This window comes from Pogonomyrmex barbatus, unplaced genomic scaffold (assembly GCF_055798465.1).
Source record: "Pogonomyrmex barbatus isolate J1 unplaced genomic scaffold, ASM5579846v1 scaffold2, whole genome shotgun sequence".
NCBI classification, from domain to species: Eukaryota; Metazoa; Arthropoda; class Insecta; order Hymenoptera; family Formicidae; genus Pogonomyrmex; species Pogonomyrmex barbatus.
The window spans coordinates 24,820,319-24,841,753 of NW_028297116.1; the positions used below are offsets into that span (position 1 = coordinate 24,820,319).

Sequence of the window (21,435 nt, forward strand, 5' to 3'; positions counted from 1 at the left end):
TACACATATGCAATTTATCTATTTGAGCGTGCTAATAAATAAAATCTTTCCTACCTTTAATAGTATTTGTACAGGATCTCAGCTCTGGTCTGATGATAAACAGGCTTCCTGGGATCGATGTCCGGGATATCTAGTGGCGGCAATCTCGGTATGCGGAACTCAATCGGTTGTAACCTCCATGGGATGGGCGGACTGGGTGACCACACACTTCTTTTAAAATAGTTTTTGTACGTTTCGTCGTAGGTACTTTCGACACCGAGTAAGTCTCGCAGATGTTTTGGTAATTGTCCGGTCAGTTTTTCGAAGTGTTTTTAGGTTTTGGAATTGTCCGGCTCTATGCCTTCGCTTCGGTATCGCAGAAAGATTCTTTTCTAAGAGACATTATAATAATTTTATTTTCACTCGGGGCTCTATACGTTATACGTGATAGAACACGTTGCAATGGAATGCAATGACGCGTTCAGTATAAGATAAGATACGTTGCTACAGATATTGCGTCTCGGGCGCTTTGGTGGGCGCCGGACGATCAGAGGCCCGTACACCAAGAACGCAAGATCTGTCTTAATAGCGATTATTATTTTCGCCTTAACACACGACCGAGAGATGTTGTACCTCGCGGGCGCTTTGGTGGGCGCCGGACGATCAGAGGCCCGTACACCAAGGCACAAAATCTCTATATTTGAAGTTAAATGTAAGGAGATATTGAAATATCGAAAACGAGCAACAGTTCGGTTTAGTTCCGACGTCGAGGGGCCGGCCCGTCAAGCGGATAACGGTGCCTATCAGTGGATCAATAAAACGAACTGATTAATTGGCAAAATGTTTTGATTTTAATTCGCGTTAAAGAATCTTTAACCTCGCGAACTCAGTCGATTACGTTTCGCAAGGATGGATAGGGAAGGTTCGTTTACTAACACAGACACTTCCACTTTTCACTTTAATTTTAATAACATGATAGGAATATATGATTATAATTATACAAAGAAAATCCTTGTTTGCTTAATATGATGGACTCTTTATAATAGTAGTATACGAATAGTGATTGTAGCTATACTTTTCTAAGATTTATATTTGATTAACGATATTGTGGTAATTGACAAGGAATTTTAACTCGAGATGTAATTAACGAAGAAAAAAAAATCCTTACTTTCGGATTTAAAGAAAACAAAGTTATCGTCGTAGTATTATTTGAAGAATTGCACGTACTGTGGTTTTTATGTCTCGCGCACTTGACCTAAATTAGGGTGCGAGGTTCCCGAGGCTGGATTGAGTCCACCCTGAGACGCGAAGTGAAATCCTAAGATCTTCACCGAGAACTGGTCTGTGCTGGTCGTGCACTGAGCTCCTTTGATTCGGTGGCTCGGCGTGCGGCGACGGTTTGGTGGGGCTGTTGCACTTGCGCAGCAGTGCCTGGAAGTGGGGGCCATGCTGTCATAGAGGGGCCTCCTGTGGTATCTTAGAAAGGGAACTTATAGTCCTTCTGGAGGGGAGTCTTGCGCTCTTCTAATATACGGCGCGTCTTATAATTAATACTTATTTAGCTGAAATATAGAAATTAACAATATAGATAAATATATTATAATATACCTATTACATGTGTTTTATTAAAGTAAAATTTTAGGCGCTGTTTATACGCTCGACGTGACAGGAGATTAAAATGAGCTGAATATTGTATACATAATTACGATATTGTATACAAAGCCGGAAAAACTAACGTAAACGCCGATGCGTTATCCAGGAATTTGTGAATTTTGAAGAAATGGATTGCAAAGCAATTAGTGATAGAAAAACTTTAAATCCTAATAAAAGATGCGGAGATAATTTCCAAAATGAGATTAGATGTCACGTCTGTCGCGTCAGAATAAACGAATTAATTAATAATTTTATTCCCCATTGTAAAAGTATTACTCTTTTCAATTTTATAATAAATCTTATAATATGAAGCAAAGAATAGACGTGATACGCCCCTAGGCTACCGCGAGCCCCACCATGGCAATTCTCTGGCCTCCCACGCGAGCGCCGCACTCCCACCATCAGCGCCTCCCACATCGAACGCGCACCCCACCATAGCGTCGCCGCAGTTTCGAGCCGCCGAATCGAAGCACTTCAGTGCACGGCCGACTGTAAGCAGTTCATCCCGCGAATCCGACTGGAGAGGACCTCCAGTCCGTGAACTCCCTCTTCTAATTCAATTCTAGTTCTAGTGTTAAGAGAAATCAATTCCAATTCTAGTGTTAAGAAATAACTCGAATATAATTTCAAATCAATTCCAATTCTAGTGTTAAGAAATAACTTGAATATAATTTCAAATAAATTCCATTCAATTTAAATTCAAATTTTAAACGTGTTTTACAATTTAATCTTTGTATTAATCTTGTATTTGAATATTTTACAATATATATATATATATATATATATAAGTGAAAAATGATTAGTGTCAAACAATTAATAAATCCAAATCCTTCCACCCATCCTAGCGAAACGTACAATCGACAGAGTTCGCGAGGTAGAGTGACCACGTGTAATTCAATCAAATAATAAGCGTTCCGGGAAGCCGTGCTTGCTCTCTTGGCTAGCAAGTTATGCATCCACCCGCACTACTCCCCAAGAGAGGTATCGTTTCTCACGCATTTAAGTCGTCAAATTACAAGATATCTGACAACCTGTCCCGCCTCTTGGCTAGCAAGTTGTGCGTCCACCCGCACTACTCCCCACAGAGGGTTACAGGTTCTCATCGCGATAGAAAGTTCAATCTTATATTCGTAACTTGTAAGGGAAGTAACATTTCCCCTTCATGATCACTTTCGATGCCAAATAAACGTAAAAACCGCGCCGGACATCAGCGTGCGATTCGTTGTCCCTATACGAAATTAAATCCGCGCTCACCGGTGATCTGAGCGAATTGCTCGGGTGTGAAGAAATCTACCAGCCAGAATACGAAGCGCACTTCAAGAATAGCCTGTGGGCTCCAAGTCCTCCGAACCCAGCAACGTCGTCTCCAGACGCCCCGCATCCTAGTGTGCATCCCGAGACCCGCCAGGCCGACAGCGAGAATTACAAGCCCGAATCCAGGAACCGGGCCAACGAAAGGTAAGTGAATTTTCATTTCTTATTTCTGAATCGCGTTATGTGCAGAGGATGATCGGAAGGCTCGCGTCAAAAGAGAACACATCCAGCCGCCGTCTTTAACGACCAAATAAGTATCTCTCGGTGTGTAGTCGAATTCGGGTATGGTCTTGTCGGTATAGCTACCGATACAAATTCCGCCAATCTCATATGCCTAGAATGTAAATCCCGGTATAATTGTGATCAACTACAATTCACAGCTATCTTAAGACATTATATTAATGTTGGGACTACTCGGGAAGAAAGGCTTTGCAATTCTTGCGGTACTAAATTAGCTCTCTGGCGCGAGGTAACCGACTGCGATCTCTGCTCCGAAGCATTCGTGGCATTTTTAGAATATTTACGCGAAGAAAATACTTCTTTTTACGCATTGCCGAATCCTATCGTCATTGACGTAGATGCAGAGATAGGACTGCATGATATCGTTTTCTCTAGGAGACTATCGACCTTTCTATACGGACTATACAGTCGCAATTTGTATCAATAATCCGGTCAAGTCATTCTGTAAAAACCAACACGCAGCCCAGTGCGAGCAGACTCGCTCCGCGCGTAGCACGTCTCGCCTGTGACGTAACAGTGGGCACTGATGGTAGGGCCCCGGTGGTCGTGTGGGGGATACCAGCGGCTCCCATGGTAGGGATGTTCTTCATCCAAGGACGCATCACGTCTTTTTATTTTTAAATATATTCTTATGTATACGCTGAAATAAATTGAACGTAATAATTAAAGTTTTATATATTGAAATGTTGTTTTGAGAATTACTTAAAGTATGTCTACGCGCTTGACGTGACAATTGTTTAAAAAAGTCGTTGCTTAATATATCGGATTGCGGAAAATCGTCCGCTACAATATGAAAGGTTATCGATTTACCGAAAAGGATTTCTCCGAGAGTGTAAACAAGATAATTATTTATACCGTTCAACTTTAGGATATTTGTATAATTGATTTTTTCATTTTCGCGTATGAGATTTTCTTTAATTATGTTTGGTCCCGAACCAAACATAATTAAAGACAAAATTAAGTTGGTATTTGACTTAGAGTTATGTCATCTTATATTATCTGGATCTTTACCTGCACAATAGGCACGTGACTATGTTTATCCAAGTTTTGCAGTTACAGGTCGAATTTCCGGTGCATTTTTGTCTACTTGGACTCGGGAGTTTTCGAAAGATGTGTAACTCGTTTGGGCCCCTTTTGTACATCTGATCTTAAGGGATCGTTTTCCTGATCGTTATTCTTCCTGCAATTATTATTTGCAATTCTCAGTTAACAATTTTCAAGGAAATGTCCTCTTTCTTTATAATAACGGCAAAACATATTGTTTTTGAATTGAGTTAATTTCGCTCGACAATTTTTTGCAACATGCCCGAAATTATTACACATCTGGCAAATAATTCTATTTTTATTTTCTAAGCCGCGTTGTCTGTTTCTTCCAACGATTATTCGCGGTATGTCGGGATCTATCGCACTACTGACAAGTAATGGTATTTTTATTAATTTTATTAATTTGAGGATTTACTCTGCCGTCCGTCAAGCAAGCTGTGGCATAGTGACTTGCTTTCAAATATAATTGACAAAAAATCGGTTTTTCTCGTATTGATTGCAATTGTCATGGTAATATTTTTAATATTCTCATTTCATCAAAACATTTTATTTAATTATATCATATTAAAGGAATTGCAAATATGGTTACATACATTTTTATTTTTGTTAAATAATATTTATTAAGATAAGAATATAACTACAAGTACTTGCGCTAGTTGTTGTGTTTCCGACAGGCGTGAGGACTGTTATGCATGTTGTATGTTTTCAGTACAAGAAATTAGTCTTTGTATGTATAAATGCATGTGATTTACCAGGTGTATGCATAAGTTTTTTCCGGTTTAACTAAGAGATGTCGCCAGCGAAAAGTACGCAGCGTATTAATTTGACACATACATCATTTTGTTCGTCTGACATTTAAAACTACAAACACACACAAGTTGAGTCCGCCAAAAACTAGCGTCTTTGTTTTATCGTTCAGTGATCATGTCGAGTTTTGTGCCTGAAAAAGAACATTTGCGGTACGCATTGCTTTTTTTATTTAATCAAAAGAAAAAGGCTGTTGAAAGTCATCGTTTGCTGGTAGAAACATATGGTGAACACGCTCCATCGATTAGAACATGTGAGACATAGTTTCGACAATTTAAAAGTGGTGATTTCAATGTGAAAGACAGTGAGCGTTCTGGTAGACCACAAAAATGCGAAGACGAGCAATTGCAGGAGTTATTGGATGATGACTCAACTCAAATTCAACGGCAATTAGCAGAAGCATTACATGTATCACAAGAAACAATCAGCAGACGTTTACGAGCAATGGGAAAGATCAATAAACTCGGTAAATGGGTCCCACACGATTTGAATGAATGTCAAATGGAAAATCGCAAAGTCACTTGTGAAATGCTGCTTCAACGCCACGAAAGGAAATCATTTTTGTATCGAATTGTGACGGGTGACGAAAAATGGATTTATTTTGAAAACCCGAAGCGGAGAAAATCGTGGCTTTCACCTGGCGAAGCCGGTCCATCAACACCAAGGCCAAATCGCTTCGGCAAGAAGACCATGCTCTGTGTCTGGTGGGACCAGAGCGGTATTGTGTGTTATGAACTCTTGAAACCCGGCGAAACCATTAATACACAACGCTATCGCCAACAAATGATTAATTTAAACCACGCATAAATCGAAAGACGACCGGAATGGACCAGAAGACATGGCAAAGTGATTTTGTTACACGACAATGCGTCTCACACAGCAAAACCAGAAGCAAAGACACCTTGAAATTGCTTGAATGGGACATCCTTCCGCACCCGCCGTACTCCCCAGATCTGGCGCCATCTGACTATCACCTCTTCGCATCAATGGGGCACGCGCTCGCAGAGCAGCACTTCAGCAATTTCGAGGAAGTTGGAAAATGGCTCGACGAATGGTTTGCCGCAAAAGACAAACAGTTTTTCTGGCATGGTATTCATAAATTATCTAAAAGATGGGCGAAATGTGTAGAAGCCGATGGCCAATATTTTGAATAAAAAAAAATTAATTTCCCTTGAAAATTACGTGTCTTTTTTTACTAAAAAACCAGAAAAAACTTATGCATACACCTGGTAATTATAATAGTTTCAATTTAATTTATTATAATTGCTTAAATATTTTATTTTGTAAATCCTTTATGATTTAAAGATATTAATATATGTCTGCGTGTGCGACAGTTGTTTGTTGACATTGTTGCAGGTATAACATTTAAACTGAGAGGCAGGTTATCTGCAGTGTACAGCTCATGGGAAAGGCATGAATATTTCAATATAAAATAGCGTCCAAAGAAGACATGTTTACGCACAAAAGTTCACATATTAATTACATATTAATTAGTATTTATATGAAAAAATTAATATAAGAGACATAAATTTCAATCTATAATTGATGTGTTAAATTTTTGTTAAATAAAAAATGCTGAACAACTTTTGAATATTTGCAATAATTTTATTCTATAATAAATTTTAAATTATAATAAAATTACATTTATGTTTGTAACAAAAACTTTTTATGCTATTATAATTTTAATATTTCTTTTTCATTTAACTTGATTTCCTTAATTTAGTTGTTTCAAATTAATTTTTCTTGTGTTTAAATGTATCTATCATCTGTATTTATACATAATACGTATAAAATATGTATGTATTGTGGCGGTCCGCTACTCTGGCTCATCGCTGCCGCGCGCCGACACTGTGGGCCCGCGCACGGGAGTAATTCACGCGCTCGCCACGAGATGGCCAACCGGTTGATCATCCACTCGTGCGCGGAAAGCAACACGGACGCTATATAAGAGCGGCCAGCACCACCGTTCGACACTACTCTCAGTGCGCACTGGGGCCTGCACACGGCTTAAGTAGCACTGAGGACTGATCGCTTGCGGTCATTATACGGCCTTTTTTGCGGTTGGCGTTACCGACCACTAATAGGTCGTATTCCCCCCTCAGTGGCCGCGCACGCTATTGAGGATTTCCTCCACCCTCCGACGCGACCGGGCACGCCGTGCCTCCTCTCGCCTGAGTTCTCTTCAGCGGCCGTTGAACGAGACTCTTGGCACCCCTGCCGAGAGGCAACCGAACGAGCCGCTGCTTCCGATACCGGAGGAGAGCCACGCCGCGGAGACGACACCGGAGTACGCCGCCCAGGGACCAGGATTTCGCCACCACGTCGGGACCGCCTTTTCATCGCCGCCGACCTCGCAGCTGCATCCGCCCGTGCCCGAACAACCTACTGGCAGCCATCACCGCGGGGAGGCCTACCCCCGCCGCCAGGACCAGCACTGAGCGGACTTCCCGGCTGGGAGGACAGCGAGACATCCCGGCACTGACGCATCCCGGATCGTCGGCGACTTCGCGCCGGCCAGAGCCTGCGCCGTCTGCGGCAAGGGACAACCATCGTCCCCCGGCCTCCAGGCAAGAGCAGCTGGTCGAGTTGTTCGGCGCCCTCTCGACATCGTCATCCTCAGCCGACAGCCATGCGTCAGGGCCAGCGTCGCGGACACCACCGCGCCCGAGCTCAGCCCCACGGACCTGCCCGCCTACGCCGGGCCGTACCATTAGCTTCCCGGCCCGTAGGGGCCCACTCAGCGAGCCGTCAATTCCACAACGGGCGAGGATCTCACCGCAGATTGCGGCGCATCACTGCCCGCCTACTCCGAGCTTTCCCGGACAGCGTCCGGAGCCCACCAGACATCCGTGGCGCCTCATCCCACTCGACCTCGGGAGCATCGTCGTAGGAACGCCCCGACGAGACCACCGGCTGGCCTCCTATCACATCGCCTCTCAGACTGAGGCCTCGCAGCTCGCCGGAAGCGTGTTGACCCGCGCCAGGATCGCTCACCACGGCGGGGCTGGTGCCCGCGAGAGGCGAGCACAGCGCCTCCGCAAGGAATCTCGCGATTCAGCTACCTCGGGCCGCACGCCGAACACGCGGGGAACGCAAACCCCCGCGCCACGCTCTTGATGTCTTCGTTCGTCTTTTGTAGTCTTACCATGGAAAATATATTGCAATAAGGCAATCTTAAATGTTCATTGTAACCTGCACGAAAACCTTCCTTTCCCTTTCGAGCCAGTCGTCCTTTTCCGCTTTGCCTGAGCGTGAACGACAGCGAGCTGGTTACGTCGAATCCAATCGAGCAGCACGATTACATCACAACAACCCATGTTGGCAACGACCACCTCAATATAACCGACTACCGCATTGCAGATACTAAACTATTACATTGGTGGACACCCGAACCACCATAGTATAATAACATGTAAATTTATAACGTGTAAAGTAATTAAAAATTAATCAAATATCTTATAAACATTTTTGGTTGAGATTTTCATACGATGGAATAGAAACAATCAAAATAGCTATATCGCATAATATGTAATATGTAACATCTTAATATTTATGCATCTTAAAAAGAGACAAAAACAGCATAATTGTCAGTTTTTCTAAGTTTTTTGAGATTTTATTCACGTTAGCAATAGATTAGTAGTAGCAGAGAGGAACCTGAGAGCGGCCACGCTGCCCTTTTTCGTGATACCGTAAAAATCGTCGTACACTACCGCCACCAACGTCTATAATTGAGCCGTGGAATTACAAGTCACATCTATTTTGCGACACTATTGATAAAATCATGTCTCGTGAAATAGATGTGGTGCGAGTCCATGCTACATTGACAAATTGTAGATGAGAATGTATATATAATTATATATATATATATATATATATATATTCCCGTATATATATATATATACATATATATATATATATATATATACCCGTATATATATATATATTCCCGTTCGCGTAATTTTTCTTTTATTATAGACTAAAGTATCGATTAATATTGACAAAAATATATACATTTATCAATATATTAATTTTTTATACATTCATATACATTTCGATTCGATGTTGATTCAATGTGTGGGATGACATCCATTTGACCACGTCCGATTGACCACTAGCCACTTACAAGGGCTGGCGCCTAGAATTTTTCAAGCGCTGTGAGTGGCTCGTGTCGACGGGTATCACCCCGGATGTGTATCAATTCCATTAACATTTTTCGCTGGGATATTAGTTCATATTAATTTCTTTCTTTTGTAAAATTTCTATTTGATATAACAAAAATAAATCGTGAAATTTATAAAATATGATATTTATTCATATAATCTATTGACCATTACAAAAAAAGTAGCTATTGTACAATAACTGTATGTGTAATAATAATAATGAAAGATAAAAAATAATTAAGAGGATAATTTTTGTATTTTTTCTTTTACAAAAAGTTAAGTTTGAAGATAAATTGGAATTGAAAAGAAAATTGCCCATATGTAATTATTTATATTTATGATTAAAAATGTGTGTGTGTGTGTGTGTGTGTGTGTGTGTGTGTGTGTGTGTGTGTGTGTGTGTGTGTGTGTGTGTGTGTGTGTGTGTGACTTAATTAATCTTAAAATATATTCCAGATAACACGACTTGATGATGTTTAAAAGTTCAATGTCTGTAAAACGTTTTTCCTTTCTCTTATATAACATTAAATTTAACTAAGGTAATCTAAATTGAAGTCAACGGTCAACAGCAATGTCAAGAAAATGACATGTAGATATATGTATATGTATAATGTAGATATATGTATATGTATATGTATTCGCATGAATGTGTCCGAACAGTGTATTAAACAAAAATCCATTTCGCTAGATCAAAAAAATTACTCGTACACTTTCTGTGAGAATGCCTTTATAAGATACCTTTTATATACGCGTGTTATTTGGAATATTTTAATAAAAGGAAAGAGCAAATGATGCATTTACTTATATTTTTGGCGACGAAAGGCTTCTCTCTGCGAAGACACGCACACTTCGACATTTGATAGTCGACTGATGAAGTGATCGATACACATGATCAGCCAACGATGCCGATGCGTGAGAAACTTGGCAACCACGCACACTGAAGAAAAATCATGTGTGCTTAGCGCACAGCTTATCTTCGTTTCGACTGCCCGATAGAAGAACGATTTTCTGTCTCATTTCTTCCAATTGCATAATGACTCGAACCTCCCTCGCTGTATCATATATCTATTATGACAATGTTTTATATATAACAACAATAATATAATTCGTAGCAAATTAAATAAAGATTATGAATAAAGATATGTAATATAAAACAAATCGAGAATATGTTCAACAACCGAAAGGGACACGGATAATTTCCTCAGCAGGATCTTAGATATCTAACAACTTTTTCTCAAAAATGTTACTCGATTTAATTAATTATCTTTAATATTAACGACAGTCTTTGGAATTACCAATATTGTTTTTTATGTAAACGCTATTTCATGTATATTTTTCTTTTTCTTAAAGTAATTATCTTTTTTCTTGCATTTAGAATATTTGGAGATTTACTATTCCGGTTGCGCAAACCACAGTTAATGTTTAAAAAAAATGGATATTTTATGATATTGATTAAAGCCACGTAATATCGCGTACAGATAGCAATTTACTTGCAAAAGGTTGGTTCTGCTAAGAATTACGAAGTTTTACAAGGATGTAGTGAGATATCTTGCTTCCAATACACCGCAACATATGCTGCATCTAGATTTTATCCAACTATTTTGTAAGAAACTATAAAAGAAATATTAATTTCCATTTTATGCAAAGAATATATAATTTCGAATTCATATAATTTCGAATTTATGTATTCGTATATGTATATAAATATTTAAATTTTTTTAATATTAGTCAATTTTTATCTTAAATCAAGTATACTATACAAATCTTAAAAAGAAATTGCAACGGTATTTTATGTAAAAAACTGCAATAAGGCAAACTGTTCGATGCAGATAAAAAAATTTGTTGGGATAAAAATAAATTATTATATCAATTGCTATTTAAATTATCATGGCAAGTTTTAGGAATGCTTATTTTAAAAAACCTAAGACACTCACTTTTCTAATAGCTGTTGTATGCTGTACAGGCGAGAAGTTTCATTTTATCTCCCAGATTGGAATTTATTCGAACCAACGAATCAATTCACAGCTGCAATCAAAACGGTATGTTGTCAATCTGTTGTTGAACAAGGAAATAATGTGCATCAATGAAATATACAAATAATATATTAAACGAATATAAAAACATAATATGCTCACATTAGAAAATTGAAGTATATGAGATTTATCAAATTTGTCATACAATCAATTTATCAATTTGTGACATATATCTTAAAAAATATCTCAATACAAATATTATAAAAATCAAAGTATCAGGTAAAAATTTCAGTTAATTAATTGCAATGTCCTTATTTTTTACTATAAAATGAAAAAGATGTTTCAGAAACATACTTTACAAACGCTTTAATAATTCTTGCTTCCTGATCGTAATGAAAAAAAACGCCGAGGTTTTCTTCCCTTGCTGATATCGGTAAGAGCAATGTCCAACGTATCATTGCCGATCGTTCAAGTATAATTGCCTATTTCACACTTCTCGATATTTCAATTAATTTTGCCATCTCGTAGATCGGCTCCTTTTTCAATTTCTTTATTATTAATTCTCACAATTTCTTTCTACATACTGAAACATATTATGAAGAGATATTCTGAATTGCATGCAGTACATTTTGTAATAAAACGTATTCTTTGCCTAATGCAATGAAAACATCGTGCTAATAAATATCGTGCGCTATTCGCGGTAAGTTGTAATAAAACCTATTCTGCGCTTTGCGCAATTAAATACTAAAAATCATTTTGCAATCTGTGCAGTAAATTGTAATAAAACGTATTCTGCGCTTTGCGCAGTTAAATACTAAAAAGCACTCTGCGCTGTGCGCAATAAATTGTAATAAAACGTAAACATCGCAGTAAATGTGACAGATTATTTCTTTGCGCGAACATATGCTTATCTCTTTTCGCGCAGATAAAGATGTATTGATATTATTTTTAAGAGTTTTATTTTTCGATGCGGCGAAATCTGTTACAGTCAACGTTCAGTTACGGTCGCACGTATCATTGATTGAAGTTTGCGAGATGCGTAGCATTATTCGTTTACTTTTTGTTGTTTAATGTCTATTTGTAATTAACGATATCTTCGCGCAATAAATATGTATCATTCTGAATTAGAGAAAAGTGATTCTGTGAATAAATTTTACGTTTAGCAGAAAAATTTTACGTGTAGCAGAAAAAAGAGAGTGAATATTTAAGTGAATAGTCGAGTGAACAGTTAGATGAAGAGTCAAGCGAATAGAAAAAAAGTAATCAAGGTATAATAAATAATGACAGATATGAGAAATAAATTTTATGCACGTATAAAGTGCATGTATAAAGATTGCATAAATGAACGAGTGTCTCATGGAAAACGTATATGTAAATTTCCGTTACAAACAGATGCCAGATATCACTTATGGATACAAAATAGTGGTAAGTTTATATATGTACATATATATATATTTTGGAATGTGAGTCAGTGCGTATAGGAAGATTTGCAGGCTAATTATTAGGTTCTAAAAATACGTGGTCGTTTTGCTTAAAATTTACAAATGCGGCGCGTCCTGACTAGTTTGAGTCTCGAAATCGAATGTCGACCTTCTTTTCGCACGATCAGTTGCTCAGATAACATTTTTGATTCGAGATGTTTCTATCCGCATTAAAATATTTTTCACAATGTTATGATCCTAAATCTCGTTACAATTTAAATGTATTAACAAAATTGCGAATTATTTCCTTCTCCGATTTCCCGTGTCAATTAAACTTATCTAATCTGCATGCTAAGAAATTCGGGAAGATGCCTAAACACTCAATCTCTCAACGATTAGGCGAAATCTCTATTTAAAAAAAACAGTCGTCATATTTGTCTGCCGATTCCACGTAAATAGCTAACGGCTCGGGGTATCTCAATGTGCGTGTATATGTGTGTTTGTCTAATAATCCCGTGTGTTCGGCTTTAAGATCCGCGATATGTGGCGATATGTTCGTCACAATATATATATATATATATATATATATATATATATATATATATATATATTGGTTTAATTTCTCTATTTATTTTATTATTATTTTATACTGCTTCAAGAAATATATAATCGTCAATATTTTTATTTCATTACTATTATAGGGAATACTAATTTAGAAAGATGATCTCCCAGTTCCATTCGACGTGCTGGATTGTGCAAAGATCATTTTACTCTAGATTTATTTAATCTCAAAAGTATAAAGAAAGGATTAAAAAGGGATGCAATGCCATTCCATATCATTTAAGTATCTCTCAAAACAATTCCAAAGAACCTTCTAGAAAAAGAAAATTTCAAATGATACAGAGCCTTGCTACAGAAAATATGAGGCAACTCCAATCTGAGGAAAATTTAATATTATTTATGCCTATTTCCAAAAATATAATAATAGAAAAACAATTATTACAAGAGCCTCTAGTAAAAACGTATAAGCCATCACATTTACGTTTTCATAATTCAGACGAAGAAGAAGATATTATGGAATGGATTAATCTTGAGCCATTTATGCATGAAAAAGTTTCGACAGTTATTGTGCATAATAATGCAAATAACGAAAGAGAAGATAAAAAGAAAATGACAAAGGAAGTTAAAGATTCTCACATTATAATTGAATCTTTGAAATTTGACATAAATCGATTGTGAAATCAAGTAAAATGTTTAAAATATCGCTTACGTATCGCTAGAAAATGTAGATTGTCAAAAAGATCACAGTCAAAGAAAAAGATGCTAAAAAAAATTGATACATGATACAAAATCTGTATCCTGTTGCAAAAGCAATGATAAATTTGCAACTATATACAAGACGTGCACCATAAACAGAAGAGGAAAAAATCAAGACAATTATATTTCTATTCACCTTCTGCATTCTGTCGTTTAAGAAAAGTGGGATGTAGTTTTTCTGGACAACGAATCATTAGGAGGTGGCTAGAAGAATTTAATATACAACCAGGATTTTGCGATTTTATATTTGAAAAATTAAAAGAAAAAATTTCTCATATTCCATTAGAGAAAAAAGTGTGCGCTTTGAAATGGGACGAAATGTCTATAAAAACTTTCATAAGGAATATTCATCTAAATTAGATTTAATTGAAGGCCTTGTTAATCTTGGACATTTAGGAAGATCATCAGATAAATCTAAATGTGTCTTCGTGTTCTGTTTAGATAGTTCAAACGCGCATCATCCATGACATCAACCTCTAGCATATTTCTTACCGGGAAAATGCATGAAAGCGGAGGATATAATAATATTAGTGAAAAAATGCCTAAATTAAATGAAAGAGGGGTTGATGTGCAACTTCTAACATGCGATCAAGTACATGCACAAGTAATCAAAGTGCTTATGCTCAACTGGGCATTAATACAGAGAAATCATATTTTACATACAAACATGTAATAAAACATATGGGAAAACATATAATGCTCCATTTGATTTTCCACATTTGATAAAAAGATTAACAAGTTTCTTGAAAACACATACAAAGCTTTACTGTGATGGAAAAATAGTTGCATCATATTCAGATTTCGAAATGACGTAGTCTATCGACAATGCTACAAAAGGAGACTCAAATCTGTTATCTCATATTACAGAAGCGCACATTCCATCCGAATAATTTCGAAGTAATGAACGTTAAAAGAGCTTTCCAGTTATTTAGTCATACTTTCACAGCTGCGATAAAAACAGCTGGCCACGAAAAAGAATTAAATACTGAAACATGGGAAGCAACTGCCGATTTTGCAGAACATTTAAATAATATTATCAACGCTTGTAATAGTTATAGTATTAAAGTTAAATTTGGCGGAAAACGACCATTGTCTTCCAAGAATCCTGACTTAAATATTCTGTTAACAGATTTTATTGATTGGCGTTCGAGATGATCAAAATCACCAAACAAAATAACACAAATTCCTTGTTTTAGAGGCTTTGTTTTAACTGTATGAGCGATTCTTGCAACCTATGAGAGACTTGCAAATCGATTTGAAGGATTTGAACTTGCAACAGGATTGTGTAACCAAGATTTGGTGGAGCACTTATTTTCTAAACTTAGACAACGCGGAGGATTTAATCCAAATCCAACGGCAAGAATGGTATGATCCATTATCCATTAGACATATACTCTTAACAGGATATATCCAAACGAATGATAAAGGTAATGTTCAATGTCTAGAAAATGAGAAAGCTCTTATCACTCAACCAAGTCGTCTCACTAAAGAAGTAGAAAGTCATGAGCAATATAAATATTTCCATTGTAGAATATGATAACTTTGACAGCGATTTATTTTTGGAAGATGTAGAACTTGTGGAGGAATATATAGATTTTGAAGATATAGAAAATATAAATTCATTGTGTGGTTATGATGAAAATGCTATTACATATTTCGCGATTTGTGGCACGACGAAATTTTGCAAAAACTAATTGTGAGGATTGTCACAATGATATAATAAAAACTTTCATGGATGATGCGACAGTGCAAGTGAAAAATATATAGAATTTCGAAAACACTCAAATAAGGATGAAGATGCTCCAACAGTAACAAAGTTAATAAGACCAACTGCTCCGTTTACAAATATTACAAAAACACAATTAATGACATTTACACGTATGTGGTAACATCACTGGGCATCCAACCGCTTTCTTCAAAATATTGTAACTGAATGTGTGCATGTTACGAATAAAAGTCACGCTGGATGGTTGGATATTAATTATAAATGTTATAATCATGGAATGGAAGTCTTGAAATATATGATTACTGTAAAAATATATTCTCGTACGAGATATCCAACAATCGTGCAGAAAAAAGAAACATACAATATTTCGAATAGAAAAATGAAAAACATTTTGAATAAATGAAATAAATAAAATAAAAAATGAACGATACAGTTCATAATGAGATAAAATCCATAAAAAAAGAATAATAAAAAAATATTTTGAGCATCATTTTATAAGAAAAGGAGAATAAAGAAGAAACATGCACACATACATACATACACACGCGCGCACACACGCACGTACGCACGCACACACGCACGCGCGCGCGCGCGCGCGCGCGCACACACACACACACACACACACACACACACACACACACATATATATATATGATATAGAGATGTAATAAATTTATAAAAGTATGAAAGAAAAGAAGATGTAAAAAAGGGTGAGGTCTAATCGGACACATTACCGATTAATCGATTAAATAGAAAAATTTTTGATAGGTGACTCATTAGAAAATTCCTAGGCATCGACTAATGTGAGTGGTGTGTCTGATTGAAAATGTGCGCATCTGGGACGTAAAAAAGATGAGGAGAAAGCAATATATCAAGAAATTGAAATTTAAGTGAAAAAGCATCTAAAATATCAAATGAACTATACGACTACAATTTACTGCGCACAGCGCAGAATGTCTTCGACTATATTCCATTGCGCATAGCATAGGATATTCTTTAACATTTCACTGCGCAAAGCGCAGAATACGTTTTATTACAATTTACTGCACAGATTGCAAAATGATTTTTAGTATTTAATTGCGCAAAGCGCAGAATAGGTTTTATTACAACTTACCGCGAATAGCGCACGATATTTATTAGCACGATGTTTTCATTGCATTAGGCAAAGAATACGTTTTATTACAAAATGTACTGCATGCAATTCAGAATATCTCTTCATAATATGTTTCAGTATGTAGAAAGAAATTGTGAGAATTAATAATAAAGAAATTGAAAAAGGAGCCGATCTACGAGATGGCAAAATTAATTGAAATATCGAGAAGTGTGAAATAGGCAATTATACTTGAACGATCGGCAATGATACGTTGGACATTGCTCTTACCGATATCAGCAAGGGAAGAAAACCTCGGCGTTTTTTTTCATTACGATCAGGAAGCAAGAATTATTAAAGCGTTTGTAAAGTATGTTTCTGAAACATCTTTTTCATTTTATAGTAAAAAATAAGGACATTGCAATTAATTAACTGAAATTTTTACCTGATACTTTGATTTTTATAATATTTGTATTGAGATATTTTTTAAGATATATGTCACAAATTGATAAATTGATTGTATGACAAATTTGATAAATCTCATATACTTCAATTTTCTAATGTGAGCATATTATGTTTTTATATTCGTTTAATATATTATTTGTATATTTCATTGATGCACATTATTTCCTTGTTCAACAACAGATTGACAACATACCGTTTTGATTGCAGCTGTGAATTGATTCGTTGGTTCGAATAAATTCCAATCTGGGAGATAAAATGAAACTTCTCGCCTGTACAGCATACAACAGCTATTAGAAAAGTGAGTGTCTTAGGTTTTTTAAAATAAGCATTCCTAAAACTTGCCATGATAATTTAAATAGCAATTGATATAATAATTTATTTTTATCCCAACAAATTTTTTTATCTGCATCGAACAGTTTGCCTTATTGCAGTTTTTTACATAAAATACCGTTGCAATTTCTTTTTAAGATTTGTATAGTATACTTGATTTAAGATAAAAATTGACTAATATTAAAAAAATTTAAATATTTATATACATATACGAATACATAAATTCGAAATTATATGAATTCGAAATTATATATTCTTTGCATAAAATGGAAATTAATATTTCTTTTATAGTTTCTTACAAAATAGTTGGATAAAATCTAGATGCAGCATATGTTGCGGTGTATTGGAAGCAAGATATCTCACTACATCCTTGTAAAACTTCGTAATTCTTAGCAGAACCAACCTTTTGCAAGTAAATTGCTATCTGTACGCGATATTACGTGGCTTTAATCAATATCATAAAATATCCATTTTTTTTAAACATTAACTGTGGTTTGCGCAACCGGAATAGTAAATCTCCAAATATTCTAAATGCAAGAAAAAAGATAATTACTTTAAGAAAAAGAAAAATATACATGAAATAGCGTTTACATAAAAAACAATATTGGTAATTCCAAAGACTGTCGTTAATATTAAAGATAATTAATTAAATCGAGTAACATTTTTGAGAAAAAGTTGTTAGATATCTAAGATCCTGCTGAGGAAATTATCCGTGTCCCTTTCGGTTGTTGAACATATTCTCGATTTGTTTTATATTACATATCTTTATTCATAATCTTTATTTAATTTGCTACGAATTATATTATTGTTGTTATATATAAAACATTGTCATAATAGATATATGATACAGCGAGGGAGGTTCGAGTCATTATGCAATTGGAAGAAATGAGACAGAAAATCGTTCTTCTATCGGGCAGTCGAAACGAAGATAAGCTGTGCGCTAAGCACACATGATTTTTCTTCAGTGTGCGTGGTTGCCAAGTTTCTCACGCATCGGCATCGTTGGCTGATCATGTGTATCGATCACTTCATCAGTCGACTATCAAATGTCGAAGTGTGCGTGTCTTCGCAGAGAGAAGTCTTTCGTCGCCAAAAATATAAGTAAATGCATCATTTGCTCTTTCCTTTTATTAAAATATTCCAAATAACACGCGTATATAAAAGGTATCTTATAAAGGCATTCTCACAGAAAGTGTACGAGTAATTTTTTTGATCTAGCGAAATGGATTTTTGTTTAATACACTGTTCGGACACATTCATGCGAATACATATACATATACATATATCTACATTATACATATACATATATCTACATGTCATTTTCTTGACATTGCTGTTGACCGTTGACTTCAATTTAGATTACCTTAGTTAAATTTAATGTTATATAAGAGAAAGGAAAAACGTTTTACAGACATTGAACTTTTAAACATCATCAAGTCGTGTTATCTGGAATATATTTTAAGATTAATTAAGTCACACACACACACACACACACACACACACACACACACACACACACACACACACACACACACACACACATTTTTAATCATAAATATAAATAATTACATATGGGCAATTTTCTTTTCAATTCCAATTTATCTTCAAACTTAACTTTTTGTAAAAGAAAAAATACAAAAATTATCCTCTTAATTATTTTTTATCTTTCATTATTATTATTACACATACAGTTATTGTACAATAGCTACTTTTTTTGTAATGGTCAATAGATTATATGAATAAATATCATATTTTATAAATTTCACGATTTATTTTTGTTATATCAAATAGAAATTTTACAAAAGAAAGAAATTAATATGAACTAATATCCCAGCGAAAAATGTTAATGGAATTGATACACATCCGGGGTGATACCCGTCGACACGAGCCACTCACAGCGCTTGAAAAATTCTAGGCGCCAGCCCTTGTAAGTGGCTAGTGGTCAATCGGACGTGGTCAAATGGATGTCATCCCACACATTGAATCAACATCGAATCGAAATGTATATGAATGTATAAAAAATTAATATATTGATAAATGTATATATTTTTGTCAATATTAATCGATACTTTAGTCTATAATAAAAGAAAAATTACGCGAACGGGAATATATATATATATACGGGTATATATATATATATACGGGAATATATATATATATATAATTATATATACATTCTCATCTACAATTTGTCAATGTAGCATGGACTCGTACCACATCTATTTCACGAGACATGATTTTATCAACAGTGTCGCAAAATAGATGTGACTTATAGTTCCAGTGTTCGATTATAGACGTTGGTGGCGGTAGTGTACGGCAATTTTTATAGTGTCACGAAAAAGGCCGACGTGGCCACTCTCAGATTCCTCTCTGGTTTATGTAACCTAGAATTAAAAATGAGTTGTAGAATGCAATATAGGTTTAACGCCAACGCCAATTGACGAGATACTATTAAAGATCGACAACCATGAATAAATTTTCGTCACTACTAAATGGGCCCTAGGGACCCGGGGATAATTGAAGAACGTTGATTACCGACAGTTTTGACTGTTCCGTAGATAAATTAATGAAGATAAAACTGTGATAAAATGGATATGAAAGATAAAACAGGAATTATCATATGAGTTAAATTAGAAGATATTTTACCTATAAGAAAATATTTTATAATTTCTTTAATATTTAAATTTGTTTATTTAACAATTATAAAAAAATGTATACACTAACATATATTAAATTAAATTATACACTGACATATATTAAATAAAATTATATATGTATTGTATATGATTATAAAGATAATAAATTGTTATTTTGATATCAAAAATATGTGACATTTATAAAAAAAAAGATTCTATTACTTTCTCCTTGCTGCACTTGTACTCCTTTTATATACTCTGTCAATATATTATGATATATTACTTTGTCACTCTGTTGCTATATTCTATCTATTTTATTTTGCCACAATTACAATAATGTTATTAATGTTATTAATGATTTTATGACTTTTTAATTTTTTTTTTATCCTATTATTATTTTTTTGTAGATAAGTGAAATTATATAATAGGAAAAATATATGTATAAATATATTTTATATACAATTATATGTATATATATATATATATATATATATATGTATATATATTCTCATTTATATATAAACAATTAATTTTTTGCTGGAAAAGTAATAAGTTAAAACATTAAATTATTATTTTTCTAAAGCTTAATGGAAACAGTATTAATTAATTATTACTTATTATTAGTTGGCCGAATCAGTGATAATTTAACAAATACTTAACAAATACTTAATACTTAAAACGTAACTTTATTATAGTGTTTTGGAAAGCTTTCGAGATAAGCTACAAGAATATGTAATAAAAAAATAGGGGTTTCTACTTAAAAAAAAAACATTAACATGACTTTGACCTGATTTTGACAAGGTCACTCAAAATCAAGTCCACATTTCCATCATGTGTTCCCCTTCAAGCCATGTAACTTTCGTTCGAAACATTCTTCAATAAAATCATCGATTCGCGAGATAATCGACCATATAACTTAAAATGAAACATCTTGTATATATCAATATACTATTGTATAATTGAAATAAAGATCTTGATTATTAAAACAAAAGCATAACATAGTTATTGATTTTTTAGGATACTGTTGAATCATTGATTTAATTAATACCTCTTTAATGTGGCAAAATATTTCTGAAATCGATAGTTTTGTAATTTTATAATACAAAAAATGTATTAAAATAAAAAGTTAAAGAAGTAATAATAAAGTGTTCCTAAAGAATATATTAATATTTAATGAAAATATATCCAAAGTCTATTTTCTATCTATTAATAAATTATATAATATCTTATATGTTAAATAAAAATTTTTTAACTAATTTTTCTTCGTATTATTTCTTCTT

At 34.8% G+C, this 21,435-nt stretch overlaps 2 long non-coding RNA genes across 5 annotated transcripts; one reads left to right on the plus strand and one right to left on the minus strand.

Moving 5' to 3' along the window:
- Positions 1-932: 932 nt before the first annotated feature.
- On the minus strand, positions 933-11,944 carry LOC148936823 (uncharacterized). 3 transcript variants are annotated; one of them, XR_016139042.1, is made up of 6 exons: positions 11,525-11,944; positions 11,132-11,222; positions 10,688-10,808; positions 9,999-10,262; positions 4,198-4,366; positions 933-1,541 (listed from the first exon to the last, which is right to left on the minus strand). It is a non-coding gene; the product is annotated as an uncharacterized LOC148936823 (long non-coding RNA). The 3 variants fall into 3 exon arrangements; XR_016139041.1 differs by having other exon boundaries at positions 10,674-10,808; XR_016139043.1 differs by lacking the exons at positions 933-1,541; positions 4,198-4,366 and adding an exon at positions 9,026-9,172 and having other exon boundaries at positions 10,674-10,808; positions 11,525-11,943.
- A 25-nt stretch (positions 11,945-11,969) lies between these two features.
- On the plus strand, positions 11,970-19,581 carry LOC148936824 (uncharacterized). 2 transcript variants are annotated; one of them, XR_016139045.1, is made up of 5 exons: positions 11,970-12,595; positions 16,866-17,094; positions 17,397-17,487; positions 17,811-17,931; positions 18,357-19,581. It is a non-coding gene; the product is annotated as an uncharacterized LOC148936824 (long non-coding RNA). The 2 variants fall into 2 exon arrangements; XR_016139044.1 differs by having other exon boundaries at positions 12,023-12,595; positions 17,811-17,945.
- Positions 19,582-21,435: the final 1,854 nt, after the last annotated feature.